Source organism: Rhinoderma darwinii, chromosome 4, assembly GCF_050947455.1.
Source record: "Rhinoderma darwinii isolate aRhiDar2 chromosome 4, aRhiDar2.hap1, whole genome shotgun sequence".
NCBI classification, from domain to species: domain Eukaryota; kingdom Metazoa; phylum Chordata; class Amphibia; order Anura; family Rhinodermatidae; genus Rhinoderma; species Rhinoderma darwinii.
In genome coordinates this window covers 380094040-380114581 of record NC_134690.1, presented here as the reverse complement: position 1 = coordinate 380114581, position 20542 = coordinate 380094040, and the positions used below count along the sequence as shown (strand labels likewise).

General features: G+C 43.1%; 1 long non-coding RNA gene across 1 annotated transcript in view; it reads right to left on the bottom strand.

The window, feature by feature from the left end:
• LOC142761380 (uncharacterized) overlaps positions 1 to 20542 on the bottom strand; it is a 45521-nt gene that overhangs the window by 6399 nt on the left and 18580 nt on the right. The window contains exon 2 of the long non-coding RNA XR_012883623.1: positions 15707 to 15799. This is a non-coding gene — a long non-coding RNA (uncharacterized LOC142761380). The remainder of the gene's footprint in view (positions 1 to 15706; positions 15800 to 20542) is intronic.

The following is a 20542-nucleotide window of genomic DNA, read 5'->3' as shown; positions in this document are numbered from 1 at the left end:
CTTTCGTTGATTTACTTGTGTTCTTTGGTTCATTGTCTTGTTGCATCACCCAACGTCTCTTCATCTTGAGGTCATGGACTGCTGTCCTTACATTCTCCTGTAAAATGTTCCAATTCACCTCTGGATACATTGTTCCCTCAATGATATCAAGACGTCCAGGCCCTCAGGCAGCAATGCAGCTTAAAACCATGATCCTCCCTCCGCCAAGCTTCGCAACTGGGATGAGGTTTTGGTGTTGTTTGACATAGTGTTGTGCATTTGTGCTAAAAAGTTCCACTTTTGTCTCATCAGTCCAAAGAAATTTTTTTCAGAAGCATTGTGGAACATCCAGGTGGTCACAGGAAAAAATGAAACGAGCCGCAATGTTTTTTTTGGCCAGCAGCGGCTTCCTTCAAAGTGTCCTTCCATGAACACCATATTTGTTAAGTATTTTTCCAATAGTGGACATATGAACAGAGGATTTTGCAGTTTGCAGAGTCTTTAGTAGGTCTTTTGTGGTTACCTTTCAGGATTCCCTGTTGTGCTCTGGGAGTGATTTTAACAGGACGCCCACTCCTAGGGAGTGTAGCAACAGTCCTGAATTTTCTCCATTTGTAGACAATTTGTCTAATTGTGGATTGACGTAAGTACCAAACAAACGTTAACGAAGTGCAGGGATTGTGAATAGACATCCCGTCCTGGCTGGAAGGAATGTCTAGTCACGGTCTAAACACTTCAGTAACGTTAATATGTCAGTATAAGACAGCACATAGCAAACAACCCAGTGTCACTATGCGCTGTCTAAATGAATGGAGAGAAGTGCATGACGCTGATTGGTCAGCGTCATGCACTCCTCTATACAACGCCCACTTGGTCTAAAGTAAAAACACGCCCACTTGGGCATTAAGAAGCTAATTAGCATAAAGCTAAAATCGCTCCTAATGTGGTGAAAATAGATCGTTTTTCTAAATAAAAAGCATTACTGTCACCTACATTACAGCACCCATCTGCTTATGTAGGAGACAGGGCACTTATAATGTGGTGACAGAGCCTCTTTAAGAACAGATTTGTCCGTTTCCAGGCTTTGTGTGCCTTTATTTAACCCCTTAACGCATTATCAAGTAACTGTACGTGATAAGGGTTAAGGGGAAGTATGGAGCGAGCTCACGGGCCAGTCAAACATGCCATCGCGCACCACCCCTGAGCACGATCGGCCGGTAACAGCGGTTGTTATGGCAGCCTGGGGGCCTAACAAAGACCCCCAGGTCCGTCATCTTAGTACTCATTTGAAGCTCTGCCTCCAGCAGGGCTTTAAAGGTGATTGTCAGAATCACAATATACTGCAATACATTAGTATTGCAGTATATCATGCAAGCGATCCAACGATCGCTGCTTCAGGTTCCCTAGCGAGACTTAAAAAGAAAGTAAAAAACAGTTAAAGAAAGTTTTTTTTATGTTCCAAAAAAAATAAAAGTATTAAAGGTTCAGAAAACCCCTCTTTTCCCATTTTTTCTCTAAATCAATGTTAAAAAATATTAAAAGTCAACATAACTGGTAATGCCGCATCCGTAAAAGTCTGAACTATCACAATATAGCGTTGTTTAACCCGATTGGTGAATGCTGTGGGAAAAAAAAATATATAAAAAAATAAAATAAAGAATATATATATATATATATATATATATATATATATATATATATATATAAAACATGCAAATTGCTGTTTTTTGGTCACCTTATAGCGCTCCTGAAAAATGAAAAAAAAAAATTAGCAAAGAGCCGCATATAACCTAAAAATGGTATCGGTGAAAACGACAGCTCGCCCCACAAAATGTAAGCTCTCACATTGCTAAATTGATGAAAAAGTTATTGCTCTCAGAATATGGCGACACAAAAGATTTTTTTAATTTAGCAAATAGTTTTATTTTTTTAAAAGTGGTAAAACATAGAACAAAACATATACATTTGGTATCGCCGTAATCGTATCAACTTGAAGAATAAGGTGAATATGTAGTTTTTACCGCCTGATGGATGCCGTAACAAAACCCCCCAAAAAATGGAAAAATGGCGTAATTGCTGTTTTTTGCCCATTTTACCCCACAAATAATTTTTTTCAGCTTCCAAATAAATTATGTGGTACAATAAATGTTGCCATGAAAAACTACAACTTGTCCCGCAAAAAACTAGCCCTCATATGGCTATATAGACGGTAAAATAAAAAAATTATAGCTTTTGGAACGTGGGGAGGAAAAAACAAAAAAAGGGAAATCCAAAAAATGGAGGGAGGGGGTTAAAGAAGCTCTGTCACCAGATTATAAGTGAAAAATGATCATTTTTGAGCAAGTTATGAGCAATTTTAGATTTATGCTAATTCGCTTCTAAATGACCAACTGGGCGTGTTTTTACTTTTTACCAACTGGGCGTTGTACAGAGGAGTGTATGAGGCTGACCAATCAGTGAACAATCAGCATCATACACTTCTCATTGTTCCAGCCCAGCTTCTTTCACTGCACAATCACACTGGAACAATGAGAAGTGTATGACGCTGATTGTTCACTGATTGGTCAGCGTCATACACTCCTCTGTACAACGCCCACTTGGTAAAGAGTAAAAACATGCCCAGTTGTCTATAAAGAAACTAATTGGTATAAATCTAAAATTGCTCATAACTTGCTCAAAAATGATAGTTTTTCAAAATAAAAACCACTGCTGTTATCTACATTACAGCGCCGATCAGATTATGTAGGAGATAGGGCATTTATAATCTGGTGACAGAGCCTCTTTGAGGACCTGTCACCTCTCCTGACATGTCTGTTTTAGTGAATAATTGTATATATTTTATTAAAACCTGATGTGCTGTTTTTTTGCAATTTCTTCTGGAAATTTGTGAATAAATTGTCAACTGGGTGTTACCAGTTGAGGGTGTGTCCCTACACAGACTGCTAATGTCCAATCAGTGCTTGCAGTGTCAGATTCTGCAGGGACACGCCATTTGACAAGGAGAATGCTAGCACCCATTTCACAATTTATTCAAGATTTTTTTGGAGTGACAGAGGAATGGCACAACGAAAGAAAATCTGTTCCAAAATGTTTATTTTACTGGGAATACAAGTATTTACTAAAGTAGACATGTCAGGAGTTGTGACGGGTTCTCTTTAATAGACAAAGCACCTGTGAAACCCACACTTCCAATCTCATCTTCTTAATTGAAACACCTTTTGCCAATTAGCTCTCGAAGACGTCATTGACACAAATGTTCACTTACTTTTCTGGCTGCACTGTGGATGTTTACTCATTGTGTTCAATAAAATACATAAACGGTACTAGGCCCCGTTTACCCGGAGTTTCTTGCCGCGGTTTTTGCCACAAAAACCACGACAAAAAACGTCTGAAATCGCCTCCCATTGATTTGAATGGGAGGCGGAGATGGTTTTTTCCCGCAAGCGGAAAAAAATGCTCGCGGGGAAAAGAAGTGTGATGCCATTTCTTAGGGCATTTCCGTCTCTGACCTCCCATTGACATCACTGGGAGGCAGGGAATGCGTTTTTTTGCCCACGGCGCTCAATGGCAACGGCCGAAAAACGCAGCACATGGTGTGCAGGCAGGTCAGACGGAATTTTGAGGCAGAGTTTTTTGCCTGCAAAAAACTCTGTGTAAACAGGGACTAACTTTGTGTTATTGGTTTAGTTAGATTGTATTTGTCTATAATTGTGACTTGTAACAATCAGGCCACATATTATTAGTAATCAATGCAGAAATCCAGGTAATTCTAAAGGGTTCACTTTTCTCAACGATCTGTTCAAGTTTATGGGACAGAGATGAAATACCTGACACAGCCCATGGACAAGATTGGCGCTGCTTCTAGAAGAAACCAGTCATGTTTCTCTAGTCTTATGCAACCCCGTTATTAAAGCCTAACCTAAAAATACAGGTTTGACTGACGTTTTTTATATATTTCTTGTCTAGGAGTTGTATCTGGTATTGCATCTTAACCCCATTCAAGTAAACAGGTATGAGCTGCAATACCAGCCACAGCCAAAGGACAAGAGTGGCACTGTTTCTGGGGAAAAAAAAACAGACCCTTGTTTTTCCAATCTATATTAAACTGTAAATTGATGTACAATGGAAGAGCTAGCATGTCCTACCATTTTAACTATACTATTTTGATGTTTGTTTTTGACATCTTTTTCAGAAATGTCTCATAGAATGAACTCTTTGTTGATGTGAATATTTGTAGATTTAACAAGCCACACCAGGGAATCTCTGCATACATTATGTCATTTCTTATTATCCAAATCGGAAAAACTCACAATTCCCAGTGACATCTACCAGGAAAAAATACATATTACAGCTGTGTTATTATACAACGGTTGGCTTTAAAGGGGTTTTTATATCAATAATGAAATTTTTGTAAATTATTTAATCCCAAACGTCAGTGTTGGCTAAACAAATGGTACATTACATGGCCTGGCTAAGAATACGAGAAGCCATTATCTCCAAATTAGCAGCTATTGTAAAGCCGCATATGAGGTAATTAGACTGTGTCTTGCCAATTCAAATTCAGGTTTTAGTAACATATAATTTTAAGATCTGCACTGTTTATATTATTTTCGTGCTGTAATGTGTTTCTGGAGCTCATTTCTCTACGTTTCACAATTTCTCATTTTAGAAATATTACAATTAACATTTGTAAGGTCTGAAATGATAAAATCTCAAATTCTTCAAAATGGTTCTGGGCAAAGCTTCATTTCTTGTTTAATTTCTCACGTCAATGTGTCTAGTTCAATTGAGAGATAACAAATATGAACCGATCTGATGTATTTCACCTCGACTGGGGCTTGTCCCTGGTCTGACACTTCAACATTAAGGGAGAATTAAACTAAGAAATGCATTTATGTTGATCGTGTGCTATATCGCAATAAATCATGATTGAAACATAAAGGTCCGGGAGTCATTTTTTTCTTCTGAAATTCTATAGGCTACATTGGAGAACATAGATGGATTTTTGGAAAGGGTTTTTAATTTGCTAAATGTGGCTTTGGGTCTTCTGTTGTCCTCGATTAGATTTCTGCTGCCTGACACAAGGGCTCCTGTTCATGTAAAAAGATGCAAATAATCCCATATGACTAGTCTGATGAGGTTACATCCAGTCATTCTCTAAGCGTATGAGACAGTCACTCTACAATGCTCCCCGAGTGGGTGCCCCATAGTAAATATAGATAATTAATTATCCTAAAAATTAATGTCTAGTTTCTTAGTATATGTTCATAGCGAATGGAGCTCTGTTGTTCTAAGTTAGAGCTCCAAATACCCTGCACAGATATATAATCAATTGATAAAGTTGTGGTTGCCTGCAGCCGCCATTAGAGGGAGCTTAGCACATACGGTTTAATCTTGGAAATAAACTGGAAGGTATCGGTACTCCTTGAAGAGATCAAGGTGTTAAATGGAGTCTGTAGGGCAATGTTCCCTGGGAAAAGCATGAAAGTGACCAGAAGTTAGAAAATTGTCTCTCCAGTGCCACCTATAGGTAGCTACCCTGTAAGTCAAAGTCTGACCCATTAAGGAGCCTTAAAACAGGACTAGGCCAGGGGCAATCGCAGGGGGGGGGGGTGGTTCCAGTTGCACGAAAACCCCCTTATGATCAGTGCCAGATTATCATTGGAGCTGTTGTAGCCCCAGCTACAGGCCCCGCTATCCACTGGCTCAGGAGAGTCACTGCTAGCTCGGGTAGCCGTCACAACAATTGGACTCAAGGACTTTATTGTGATGTCTGCATTGTTCCGCTGGAGCAGGCCTGGTCAGAAGAGACCAGGCTTGCATTGCTGGAGGGCAACGAGGGTAGGGTTACAGGTCAGAGTGCATTGTAGACGCCTGCAAAAGACGCGTCCCATGGGCATAATCCAACAGGCAAAGTTAAGCTTGCCCAACAATAGACTGTGCTGGGTATGCAAGAAAAAAGGAGTCTCCAAGGGCGCTGCTGCACTTCAGTTTAATGCATCAATACATAAGTAATGATAAGTCACGTACGAATGAAAATAATATAAAGGTTTATTTATATAATAAGGCTACGCGTTTCAATGCCGCACTGGCATCTTCATCAGGCCATGGGAAAACATACAAACTTCACTGCTTAAATACAAACGTACCATTAGAAAAAAAAACACGCCAAAACCTCTCCTCTGGAGCCAACAATAGACTGCAACTCTAAAGGGGAATTTTCCGTAGGTATTGGGCCCAACTAACTTCCGCACGTAGAACTTCTAGTTTATCCCCTGGAAGGCGACACTCCATCTTAATGAAATCGATTATGATTCCAAGAAAAATTAACAATGCACGAGCGCGGCCCCTTCGTCTTCTTGGGGGCCAACGGGACGCCACACTGTTTTGCTACCTATTAGATTGAGTGCAGCAGGGTAGCACACATAGGGGAACCCGCAGGACCAACACACAAAGAGTCGTCAAGGTAGTGGATGACCGACGAGACACCCGCCACGTCACAAATCCCCCATTCCAGGAAAGAGCTAAAAGCCTCAAAGTAAGTGCAGGAAATCCAGCATCCCATCGGGAGGCATCGACCCACGAAGTAAGCCCCGTCCCAATAACACCCCAAAAGCTGCAGGCTATCTTGCTGTACCAAGAGGAGACGAAAGGCAGACTCAATGTCGGTTTTAGCCATTAACGCGCCCCACGCCGTAAAGCCGCACCCACTCCACTGCCACATCAAAAGATGTGTACACCACGGAGCAAAGTTCAGGAGTGATCCCGTCGTTGACCGACAGCCCACTCGTGTGAGATAAGTGGTGAATGAGCCGAAATTTATTCGGCTCCTTCTTGGGCACCACTCCAGTGGAGAAACCACCAGGACGGGGAAAGGGACATCTACAAAGGAGCCCGCCATCCTACCCAACGCTACCTCTTTACTGAACTTATCCCTGACAGCATCAGAATATTGCAAAACCGAACGCAAATTATGCAACGAAAAGGGTACCTCATAGGTGGGGAGGGAAGGATCAGAAAACCAAAACGAAAACCTTCTAACAGTACCACCCTAGTCTTATCAGTAAATCTATTTAGGTAAGGTTCTCTCTCTACCCACTTCACGGGAGTCAGGCCTTTGGTTAGCGCCACCTGATCCCCTACTCTTACCCTTTCAGAAACATTTAGTGGACCAGTGTGAAGTCCCACCGCATGTGGAGAAACTTTGTTTGAACTTACATCCTGGTCCAAACTTGCATTGGCCCTCATTAAATTGCTAACAAAGCCACAATTTACTGCCAGACACCAACTTTGACCAGAGTGTGCAGAGGGGCTGGCAGCACCAGGCCCACCCTGAAAGGACTGGCCGAAATGAACCGGGGCCATACCACGCAACCACAATCTTATGTCCTTATTATACCACCTGATGTCGGGACACACCACCTTACGCTGCCAGAACTGTTCATAATAGCGCAGCCACGTCTGCCCACTGTAAAACCGGTGCGCTTCGCCGATAGAGTTCATGTAACAGAAGAGATTGGAACAACGTTCCGGCACCTTCTGCCCTGTAATACTCACCAAAATGGCGAAAGCCTGAAGCCAGTTCGCAAAAGTTTGGGGGATCAACCTAAACCGATGCTTCTCCTCTTCCTTACTCTCTAAACGCCTTTTCCTTATCTAGGTTAAATTTTTCAAGGTGGAGTAGAGAGAATATCTCAACATATTCGTCTTTCTAAATTTTCTCTCTAACCTCGTTTTAAATGCACACCTAATGGGCCCTCAAAGCAGACATACACGTCCCCTTTCACCTTATTGTCCACCCCAGGGGACCTTAATATAGCAGGTAACGAAAATCTAGGTGAAATAGACTCACCAGGCTGTGTAGGTGCTGTTTCCCCACCAGCCGGGCGAAGGAATCCTCCTGACGTCCATCTTCCTCACCAACCTCCCAGTCGCCAGCATCATCCAGACCAGCATAGCCTGGTCAGGCACCACACGACCAACAGCCACGGCCCTCCTCATGAAATCGTTGGGCCATTGCAGATGACAAGGGCCTCTCCACCCGACGGGTTGGGGCCGTTACCTCCACGCTGCCAGCAGGACGCTGCCCACCAGGATAACGCTGTGTCACCGCTGACAGTGACACATCATCCTCCAGGTGTTTGGCGGCCTGGTCTGAGAGAAATCCAATTAGCTGGTCTGACTCTGTGGATGTGGGGGGCAGGCTCCCTTGCATCTGAGACAGCCCCTATTCTCCAGTACTGATGGACGTGGATCTGCGACGGGCCATTCTGGCGATGTTCCAGTCGAGCGGCCAGGATAATGTGCCTGGTCATAGGCGTGTGCCGCGGTCGGCGGTGACATGGCCTGGTGAGTCCCTAGAGGGGCTCCGTACCCGGCCCCTGACTCTTGCCAGTGTCTCCAGGCTCAGACGTTCCAGAGGTCGCGTCCGGCGGGACCGCAGCCACATAGGGGATGATGTCACCAGCTGAGCCCCGGAGGAGCAAGGATCCACGCTGCCAAGTGCCGGCCGAGCGGAAGTCCCTGGCAACTCATGGCTCCCGACGACCGCCGCTGCAGCCAGCTTCATTTCCAGAGGGCTGGATAGCCCCAGCCCTTCTGCCAGCCATGCCATTCCCCGCTCAGCAACAGCTGCACGGAGCTGCACCAAGAAGGCCGTAAGTATCAGACAGCATTACAGACAGCATTACAGACACTCAGAACGCTGTCTGACCTGTATAATGGAGCCAAACTCCCCTGCCTCCCCTTATACAACCTGTGCCTCCCCCGTCCCCTACCTAACTCCTACTACTCCTCTAAGCTTCCTTAATCCTTACCTACCTAAACCCCTGGTCATGCTGACCTACCCCTAAGGTCCCATGCTCACGACCATAAAAATTCTCCGGAATTGCGGACCGTAATGCGGCCCGCAATTACGGACACATTCAGTTCTATTGGCCGCGGACACCTTTCTGTATCTCTACGGATGTGCTGTAGAAATGTTCAGAAAATTATAGAATATGTCCGTTCTTTTGTATTTTGCGGGAAGTGCTACCATACTTTGTGATTACCGGCACGGCCGTGTGCATGTGACCTAAGACCTTTGGCCTGTTTGCAGCCTGTACTTTATATTAGAGCTAGTCATATAAAGGGCAAAGCTGGTGGATATGCGCAGGCCAATACTCATGACGTAAAAATTAGAGGTTAACGGGAGCGTGGCGAAAATAACTTGGTTGAAAGAGTATACATTTGGAAACTCCCCTTTAAAAATCCTGCGTTTGCCCCTGTAGGGATAGCACCTAAACCACACATCCGTTAGTAGACAGCTGTTTTGGAGTTCTTGCTATTCATCAGTACAGAATAGGGTACTTGATTAGCTGGTGAGATGCCCGTTTAGCTGCAGTTCTGGGAAGATACTGGTTCCACTTGTAGAAATCCAGCTGGTGTAGGCAGTCTTAGGCCAGGTTCCCACGTAGCGTAAACGCTGCGTAATTTCTGCAACGGAATTGTGCGTGGAAATTCTGCAGCATTTATGATGAGATTTAGAAAATCTCATGGCCATGCTGCAGAACAAAAATGCAGCGTAAACGTTAATAAATTGACCTGCGGTGCGGAATTAAATTCTGAAGCATGTCAATTTATGCTGCGTTTTTGTTGTCTGTTGCAGGTTTTCCCCATTCAATTCAATTCAATGGGGATGCAAAACCTGCAACAGAAAGCCGTGTTGCGACTTTCGCGCGGTGATCGCAGCGATTACGCCGCAAAAATCGCAACTCCGGAACAAAAAAAACAACATACTTACTCAGAATGCTCTCCTTCTTCCTGCAGTACTGTAATGACGTTTCATCCCATGTGACCGCTGCAGCCAATCACAGGCTGCAGCGTCACATGGCCTGCAACATCGCAGAGAAGAGGGAGGGGGTAAGTATCGACTTTCTTTTCTTCAAGCGCTGCTTTCCAGAGCGGAAGTTCCATCCGAAAAACTGCACCACGATTTTTCAGACGGAAGGTGTTGCGGGTTCCAGGTTGGATATGCTGCGTGATTTTTATGCAGCGTATCTGACCCGTGGGAACCCGGCCTTACAGGCAATGGTTCCTGGGAAAAGTATACAAAAGAACTCTCCTCCAGAAGGCAGAAACCTTTCTAGTGCCACCTATAGTAGAGGCGTAGCTAGGTTCTCATGCAGACGAGGCAAAGATTCAGTTTGCCCCCACACCCATCTGAAGCTTAAAGTGCAGCTAAACTTTCAACAAACTTCTGACATGTCATAGTGACATGTCAGAAGTTTTGATCGGTGGCGCTCTGCGCACGTAGACCCCTACCGATCGCTAAAACTAAGCGCCAAAAGCGCTCGGGTGATCGCTGAGCCGCTTTTTTTCTGATTGGCTTTTCTTGGAAAGCCGATGTCACGGTGTACCAGCCCGTAGACTTTCTATTGAGTCCGTACACAGTTACATTGGCTTTCTGAGAAAAGCCAATCAGAAAGCAACTTCCTTTTAGTGATCGGTGGGGGACTCAGTGCTTGTACCCCCACCAATCAAAACTATGACATGTCAGAAGTTTCTTGAAAGCTTAGTTACCCTTTGAACTATCAGCGCCCCCTCCCACCCACCAGTTAATGTAGCATAACTTTTTTTGTATAACATTGTTTTTATTAAGTTTGCGTAACAAAAAAAAATAAATGTACATATCACACGCTATACAAGTATATAGGGTATTTTAACAGGATGAGGGGCCACAAGGCTAGGTCAAGAAACTGTGAGGAGCAGTGGGGTCCATAGAAATCTTTCTAATATATCATTGTACCTATCTCATATAAATCTATGAAGTATTTTACTTTGAGTGTAAGGCTTTACTCACATGTAAAACCAGTCCACAAAACAATATTGAGAAATATACAGGAGTGTCATTGTTAGTTTCAAGATGTGTGGCCCAAACCACATGTAATCTGCAGATTATTCAGTCTGTCTGTCTATATCTGTCTTGAGCACTGGATAATCGGTGTGTGCTCCTTGCAGCAAATATTATCAGCAACCAGTTATATGTTCCTAACGTCATAGCCTGGTGTTACAACTTGCATCTGTACTGTACTTCTATTCAATCCCTTACAATTTATATTGCAACAGAAAGGTCTCGCTTTACAGCACTTCATTAATAAGTGAAGTGTGGCTTCTACTCCACTGCAACAGAAGAGACATTCTCTTTTTTATTTAGGACATGATTAGAGAGAGTCAACATGCCTCAATAACCTATAGTACAACACATATTTTACAGCATGTAGTAGTGGATGGAGAGCAAAGTTGGTCTTACTGAGACAGGACCGCAATCATTACTACTGTGTTAAATGTGAGACAATGGAGGAAATGTAACAAAATTTATGCAAAGGAAAAGTGAAGCAGTTGCAGGTAGCAAACAATCAGATTCAAGCTTGAATTGTTTTAGGGGCTCTTATGAAAATTTTAAGTAGCAAATCGATTGGTTGCTATGGACAACCTATACTCCCGGTAGCCATGCTCATTAATACATGAATACTCAATGCAAGTAATAAGTATTCATATATTAAAGAAGACCTCCAACAGAAACACAACTTTCTATGTCTGCACCCCCACCTGACTGTATACCAAACTCTACAATTCTTTTATGTATACTCTACTTACTTTTTGAACTGCTGCCTTGTCTGTGCATTAAAAAAGCCTCCATCTTGATTCTTAGATTTCCGCAGCTTTCTCTTCCTCTCTGCTTTGCTATCAATCCCATGATGCTTCAGCACAGCCTCACATGACCAGCTAAAGACTATACCATTTCTGCATGCTGGGTGACACTGATTATCATTCTCTATATATTCTCCCAAATAGGCTGAGAAACCATAAGTATACAGACAGGGAGGCTGCACTATATTCTTCTACATTATACCTGTGTGACAGGAACCTGTCTAAGTATCAGTGGCAGCTGATGATAGAAGTCCCCCCCCCCCCTGTGTATAACTAGTGTGGTACAGGAACTGCTGAAGCCTGTGATGGGTGACACATAGATCTCCATAGACTCAAGTAGAGACAGAGTGTCACCGAGCCTGATTCACACGGCTGCTAAGCAACCATCCCAGTCTGATATATAGAGATAGAAGCAGCAAGAAAAATAACAGGTGAGAGACTGACACATGGAATACCGTAATGGAGCACATGGGAAAGTATAGTTTTGGCCTTTAATTGTACTATATGGATGTTCATATAATCATGAATTGTGCCACCGCCGCTATACACAAGCCATAATTATAAATACATAAAATAAAGCCATAATAAGATCCATCAATAGTAAGTAAGAACCGCTCAAAGGTTTAAGAAAATATATGACATATAGCCAATGTTAAAGTATATGATTAAACAACAATCTACAATTGACATAAATATATTCTATATACAATGTTGTTTGTTTAGTCATTATTTGTCCTGCACAAATCCGGAGTTACAGCCTTTATTCACTTTTCTGAATATCTACATTTAATACAGTACATCTTCAATGATCTAGTGCTGGGTGATTCTGGAGTGGCCTAAAGAAAATGATTGCTGGCACCCAGTCACTGGAATCACATTACAGGTCAATTGATGTTCAGCACTTTTGGCCACTAGTTTAATACTGCTGGCTCCTCAAGTTGATTGCCCGGCTCCTCATTTCTACATTAGCTCATCCACCCCTGTACTATTATACACATGAAATGTAGCCATGGGTTAATGTAAGCTGATAGTTGTGAAATTGCACAATACTTGAATACGTGCAGTCATGACGTGGACAACTCGTGCAGAAATAAAAGCAATTCAGGGGTTTTCTTTTCTGTTGCTGCCAGTAGCAAAAAGTGAAACTCAGAGGTTGTACAGAGCCGTAATATGCTTGTGGGCATGAAGCCTTATGATGTGAAGTAAACACATAAAATATGTGCCTTAAAGGGTAACTAAACATTCAACAAACTTGTGACATATCAGAAGTTTTGATGCGTGGGGGTCTGAGAACTGAGACCCCCACCAATTGCTAAAACCAAGCTGCAGAAGCGCTCGTGTGAGCGCTGAGCCGCTTTGTTTCTGTTCGGCTTTTCCCGAAAGCCAATGTAGCAAAGTGTGGGCTCATAGACTTTCTATTGAGTCCGTACACCGCTACATCGATTTCCGTAAAAAGCCAAACAGAAAAGAAACGGCTGAGCACTCACACGAGCACTTCTGCTGCTTCGTTTTAGCGATTGGTGGGGGTCTCTGCTTGGACTCCCACCAATCAAAACTTCTGACATGTCACTATGAAATGTCAGAAGTTTGTTGAACGTTTAGTTACCCTTTAAATAAATCTAAATGAGTCGTTGAGGTTGATAATATTTGTCAATATATCAAAGCATTTGCTAACTTTCTGACATTTTAGGCTGCCTTCACATCACATTTATTGTACTATGTTTGACGTAAACATCGGGAAAAGCAAAGAGCCTGTTCACATCAGCATTTGGTTTCCGTTCATGGGTTCCGATCAACCTTTCCGTCGGAAGAACCGATGAACGGAAAGCCGAACAGAAACTATAGCTTCCGTTTGCATTACCATTGATTTCAAAGGTAATTCTTCAGTTTCAGTTGCTTTCCGTTTGCTTCCGTTCCGTAAAGTTTCCAATTTTTTTCACGGAAACAATAGTGTAGTCGACTACGTTATTATTTCCGCTAAAAAAAGGTAACGGAAACCAAATGCAACGGAAGCATTACCATTCAAATCAATGGTAATGCAAACGGAAGCTATGGTTTCCGTTCATTTGTTCCTCCAATGGAAAAGTTGAACGGTACGAATGAACGGAAACCAAATGCTGATGTAAACAAGCCCTAAACTGATACGTATACGTTAAACGGATCCCGTAATTATCTATGGGTGAAGGATGGCACTATTAGATGGCTGTGACATATGCCTATCACACATAGACTACTATGGAATGTGTTTAACGTATACGTCATTAACTCTTGTGACCTCAGTACATGACGTATCCGTTTAGATGAAAAGCCATCAAATATGAAAAGTAAAAAGCTAGTAAACAGCCCATGTTGTATACATTAAACATTGTGATGTATGTCATACAGTAGCATTAGTCACTGAAAGGTGCCAATGTTAAAAAAAAAGTATACTGTTCGGTATGCGTTTGTTTTTCGTTTTTTCCCAGAGTTGGGAAACTCTGTACTGGGCTACAGGATCATGCCGGCCTACGCAAGGATCCCGTCGTGAAGCAGCTCAGTTCGCCGTGCTAGGTGAGTACAATTTTAGTTTTTGTTTGGGGGCACTGTCTACAAGGGGAAGGTGGGGGACTGTATGGCACGATCTACAAGGAGGAGGTGGGGGCTTATGGCACGGTCTACAGGGAGGCTGTATGGCAAAATCTACAGGGGAGCACTATACTGTGTGGGGGCCACTAAGCGGACATTATACTGTGTAGGGGTACAACAGATGGCATAATACTGTGGGCACAATTAGAGGACAAAATACTGTGTCCTTAAAGGGGTTGCAATATATATAATATTATACTGTATGGGGGCACTAAAGGGGCATTATAATTTTTTCATGAGGCATTGTTTTTAAATGATGGGGGTGGGGCATCGAAAGATCATTTCGCACGGGGCGCCATCTATCCTAAGGCAGGCGCTGATCATATTTATAAACCACTAGCGGTAGGGCCGGCTTCAGGTTTATGTGGGCCCTTGGGCGACACAGACTTAGTAGTCCCCTTTGCGGGGGAACTCACAGCGGCAGTAAAATGGCAGAAAACTTCACTTTGTGCCCCATATGCCCCCATATAGAAGTTAGGCCCCCAGTTTGTACCCCCATAAATGTAGTGCCCTCTGTAGATAGTGCCACACAGCCCCCTCCCAGGTAGTGGCACACAGCTCCCCTCCCTGGTAGTGCACACAGCCCCCCCCAGGTAGTGCCACACAGCCCATCACCTTCCAGCTAGTGCCACACAGCCCCCTCCTCCCAGGTAGTGCCACACAGCCCCCTCCTCCCAGCTAGTGCCACACAGCCACCCTCCTCCCAGCTAGTGCCACACAGCCACCCTCCTCCCAGCTAGTGCCACACAGCCACCCTCCTCCCAGCTAGTGCCACACAGCCACCCTCCCTGGTAGTAGCACACAGCCAACCTCTCTGTAGGTAGTGCCTTTTAGGCTCCCCAGCTCTGGGGTAGCCCCTGACATCACTGTCCATATACGGCTAGAGATGTCAGGGGCAACCCCAGAGCCAAAGTTCCAGGCAGAGCGCTCCAAGCACTCTGCCTGGGACACTGCTCTGCTTCTGACAACACTGTCTATATATGGACAGTGATGTCAGGGGCTTCCCCAGAGACGGAGTCCCGGGGCAGAGCCGCTGGTAGCGCTCTGCCTGGGATTCCTTCTCTCTCTCTCTGACATCACTGTCCATATATGGACATTGATGTCAGTGGCTTCCCCAGAGACGGAGTCCAGGAGCAGAGCCGCTAGCGCTCTGCCTGCGACTCATTCTCTCCTGCTGACATCACTGTCCATATATGGACAGTGATGCCGTGACGACGGCAGCAACAGCACCCTGCAGGCTGAGTGGGCCAACCCCAAGGGTAGTGGGCCCAGGCACCTGCCCTAGGTGTGCAATATATATACATATATATATATATATATATATATATATATATATATATATATTGCAAACTAAAAATTACCAATAATACGTATTACCAATTCTTACAGCACAATGAGAGAAGCTTCTTACTTTGCAGCTGCTTCTTAACTTTCAGGACACACTTGTAAACCTTCATCTTCTGAGCATTCTGCCAATGGGCAGGACTCCAGAAACAATATGAGGCTGTTGAAAGGAGGGGAGAGATGGAAAGCAGAAGCGATTAGCTGACATGAAGATCTGATAAACTGTTTCGGTTTCCGGACATTATTATTTCGCACTGTTACTTTCAAAATTTCCCCTTAAAATAAAAAGCAATCATTTAGTATCTTGGGTTGTTCTATTATTGAAAATCCTACTCAGGTGTTGAGTGACACCAATATAGACATTATTAGCTCACGATCACACACACAGTTTTGATGCAGTTTTTGGTGCAGTTTTTTGTGCCAAAGCCAGTGAATCCAATAGGAACGAAAGGTATAAAAAAAGACTGATGCATCTTCTTTCTTTTGTGTCTACTTCCGTGTTTGGCTCAAAAAACTGAGCTAAAAACTGCATGAAAACTGTGTGTGTGATCCTGGCCTAAGGTCAGGTTCAGATGGAGCAGAACTTGATGCACATGCTGCAGAAATAACCCCATTCATGTGTATGGAAGGGATTTTCAGTGGCAGAGAGTTCTGCAACAAATATATGCTTATCCCAATCTAATGGAAAATCTGACAACTGTGAGATATGGAAGACGGGGAAAGATATGTGTGGTGGAGTGAATGTTTGCAAATATCTTTGAGATGCCCAGTGCCTTTTCAACTATGCCAACCAAGGGGTCCCCATATCAAAATCAAACACGGTGCCTCCATCACATATTCAAGCGATGGTCCCCTATATAATAAGGCCAGCTACAGTGCTTCATAACAATGCCCGCCATAGTTCTCCCATAACAGTGCATTCAAAACAGTGCAAGCCATAGTGATCCCGTAACAGTGCCAGTCAGAGTGCCCCTATAACAAAGCCAAGCACAGTGCCTCCATCACAAATCCAGTCATGGTATTCTCCAGAACAAAGTCAGCAAACACAGTGCCGCCATCATATATTCAAGCGATGGTCCCCTACATAATATGAAGCTATAGTGCTTCATAACTGTGCCAGCCATAGTCATCCCATAACAGTGACTGCCACAGTGCTTCCATAACAGTATCAAGCACAACGCCACCGATTTCTATGACGGTGTCTCTGTAAACGGAACATACTTTCTCCTGCGGTGCTTGCAAACTCTACTGTATTGGGAGCGATCTACCTCCCCGTCTGGCCCGTCCTGCCCCCAGTGCCCCGCTTTCTGTGAAACTAGTAATGTCTCTACCTCGATCAGATATTACTGTTAGGGTATGTGCACACGATAACTGCAATTACGTCTGAAATTACGGAGCTGTTTTCAGGAGAAAACAGCTCCTGAATTTCAGACGTAATTGCATGTACTCGCGTTTTGCGAGAGCGTCTTTTACGGACGTAATTTGGAGCTGTTCTTCATTGGAGTCAATGAAAAACGGCTCCAATTACGTCCCAAGAAGTGTCCTGCACTTCTTTGACGAGGCTGTAATTTTACGCGCCGTCTTTTGACAGCGACGTGTAAAATGACAGGTTGTCGGCACAGTACATCGTAAAGCCCATTGAAAGTAATGCGCAGATTTTTGATGACATATTGGAGCTGTTTTTTCAGACGTAATTCGAGGCGTAAAACGCCTCCATTACGTCTGAAAATAGGTCGTGTGAACCCAGCCTTAGCCTCGTCAAAAGAAGAGCAGGACACTTCTTGGGACGTAATTGGAGCCGTTTTTCATTGACTCCAATGAAGAACAGCTCCAAATTACGTCCGTAAAAGACGCCCTGCAAAACGCGAGTACGAGCAATTACTTCTGAAATTCAGGAGCTGTTTTCTCCTGAAAACAGCTCCGTAATTTCAGACGTATTTTCCATTATCGTGTGCACATACCCTTATAAGAACCACTGGCCTGTTCCAAGTCGTTTTGACAGTTTTATCTCTTGGCACCGTTAGGACATGGTGGGTGACACCCAGGACAGTGTTTAGTGTGGAAATGCTATTTTTGCCATGATACACCACCCCCAGCATTGTAGCATGAAGATCTGCCATAGAGAACTTATGCGTGAGCGGTAATGGTAAATCTATGGGTTGAAACTCGGATTTAGACATAACTAAGAAAGTGGTATATTTATCAACAACATAAAAGGACGACTCAAGCATTTACTGGTGATTTTTCAAAATGTATTTTAGGGGGAAATGACCTTTAAGCTTCCATTGAAAAATATATAAGTACAACCATTACCTCGAAGACCTGCGGTGACATATGAATTATACAGTCAATGCTTCCGTGCCAGTGTGTGATGGAAGTAAAGTGTTATGTGACTGTGGGATTTAAGTGCTTTTAGGTGTTTATCAGCCTGGAGAGTTCCAACACGAGAGGCTTCTCTTTTCAGCACAGAAGTGAAGTGATGAGAAAGAGCTCCAGCAGACTACTAGGTAATGAAAATGATTTCCTCAGCGCACATGTGGGAGAGAGTGACTCATGCAGCCATTGATGGAAGAGATACAACCTCCCTCATTTTCCTCAATACCACAGGATTTAGGCTTAACTTTTCTTTGTGAAATCCTACATAGAACCTGCAAATCGTTCAAAAAGTTTTTTTGTTTTTTTTTTATTTCTTAGAATTGTATTATTTAACTACAGGAAAATGCATAATTTAGTACTAAATGACTAAAATTTAAAGAACAATTACGGTACACCTTTTTTGTAAATTTAAGCCCCATAGATTCTCGGACCTCATTCAAATGGGCGTATTGTATTTGTTTTTAACTGTCTGTATTCGGGAGGTACCACATGGATCACTGCAGTTCTATTACCGAACCTACAGCACTATAGGTGTCCAAGGGTTAATCCGGAATACAGAGAGTCTAGCATGCAAATACCACACAATATACCTGCCTGAATAGGGCCAGGGCTACACCTAAAGTTTTTGTAGCGCTACTGATTGATTTTAAAGGCTATGTAAACCTATGAAAGTGATTTTTTTTTTTAATATATAAAAACGGCAGTCAGTGTGTTTGGTTTATCTTTCGCTAAGAAAATAAAAAAACGAAAAATGGCTGTGACGGAAAGGGGTTAAAGGAGATGTCTAAGATTAGAAAAACGTTGCTGCTTTCTTTTAAAAACAGCGTCACACCTGTGCATGGGTTGTGTCTGGTATTGCAAATCAGCTCCATTGAAGTGAATAGGGCTGAGCTGCAATACCACAAACGACCTGTAGACTGGAGTGGACCTAGATTTTGGGGTGGAGCTTTATCTTCTCCTATCTGTCAAAAATGAAAGCTCTAATTTATCATGGCATATGGAAATCATGTAGACCCCCATTTGGGACCCCCTTCTAGTAACCAGAGGAGAGAGCTCTGAATGGCCTGTAAACTGTATGATCAGACGCATCGTCCCCCATAAAGCTAATTGCTAGGCTAGCTTTATTTAAGGCACTGTTTATCTGATGGTGACTGTTTTGGTGGTCTCGAAAGTCTTTTGTATGGTCGTTGTCAGGCCCTATTTGTCTAAACCTTTTTTTAAAAATGTAACAGCATTTTTAGAAAATTCATTTTTTTCTCATGTTGTAGCTGTAGTTGCGGTTTCCATTGCAGTCGTTTTTTCCTTATCAAAATCAATGGGGAAAACGTAGGAAAAAAACGCCATAAATAAAGGTATACTGGAGTTTTCGAAAATCACAGCATGCCCTAAAAAATGTGCAGTTTGTGGGTTGGCAAAAATGAAGTAGAATTTACCTGTAACCAAAACGTCTACATACCGTGTCAGATAGTCCCAGCTCTGGGCAGACTCTCCACCTCTATTTGGCGTCATCTTAGTGTATGTGCACACACAAAATAAAAAACGTCTCAAAATACGGAGCTGTTTTCAAGGGAAAACGGCTCCTGATTTTCAGACGTTTTTTAATCAGTCACGTTTTTTGTGGCGTTTTTAACGGCCGTTTTTGGAGCTGTTTTTCTATAGATTCTATGAAAAACAGCTCCAAAAATGGCTGAAGATGTGACATGCACTTTTGTGCCCTGTCGGAACAGAACACCGTTTTTCCCATTGAAATCAATGGGTAGATGTTTGGAGGCATACTGCTTCCGATTCTTCAGCCGTTTTTCGGGACGTTTACGGCCCGAAAAACATCTGAAAACACTGCGTGTGCACATACCCTTACAGCCGTTTCCAGTGCTGCAGACATAAGTGTTTTATAAAAAGTTCTTTAGGCTATGTTCACATGGTGCGTTCAAATTGTGGTTAATTACCTCAAAAACGCAGCGTTGTGACGGGATTTCACAGCAATAAATCTCAATTTGACCACACCATCTAAGTGTACAAAAATTTAATATTAGTTCTTTAATAGCTCAGTACATTTCCACGATATATATCTGTCTTTTTATTTGCAGGCCTGATACCTGCATTTCCTCTACTCTAGTGTCCCCAAGGCAACACTTCCTGGGGTGACCTTGTCATAGAGGATTTAAATCGCCATATACATGAATGTCCACCTTATAAAATTACAAGAATTGAACTAGTGTTACAGGTTATTTAAATCCCCCAAATCTAAACATTTTAAGCCCCTGCCCCAGGAATACCTGAAAATGACCAGAACCACCACCTTTGCATACAAATTTTCAGAAACTCCGGCCTTTTGCTATCTGGTCTAGATTGTCCCGCCAAAATCAGTACTGTTGGCAATTGTGAACTCTGCAGAGGGAGATCCATTTATATAATAAGTTTTCTAATAGACTATATCCCATAGTCCAATAAGTCTCAACCTATAGTGTCGTCCATAGACGATGAAGACACAGATTTATTCACAACCTGCAGTTAGTGGGAGGTTGAC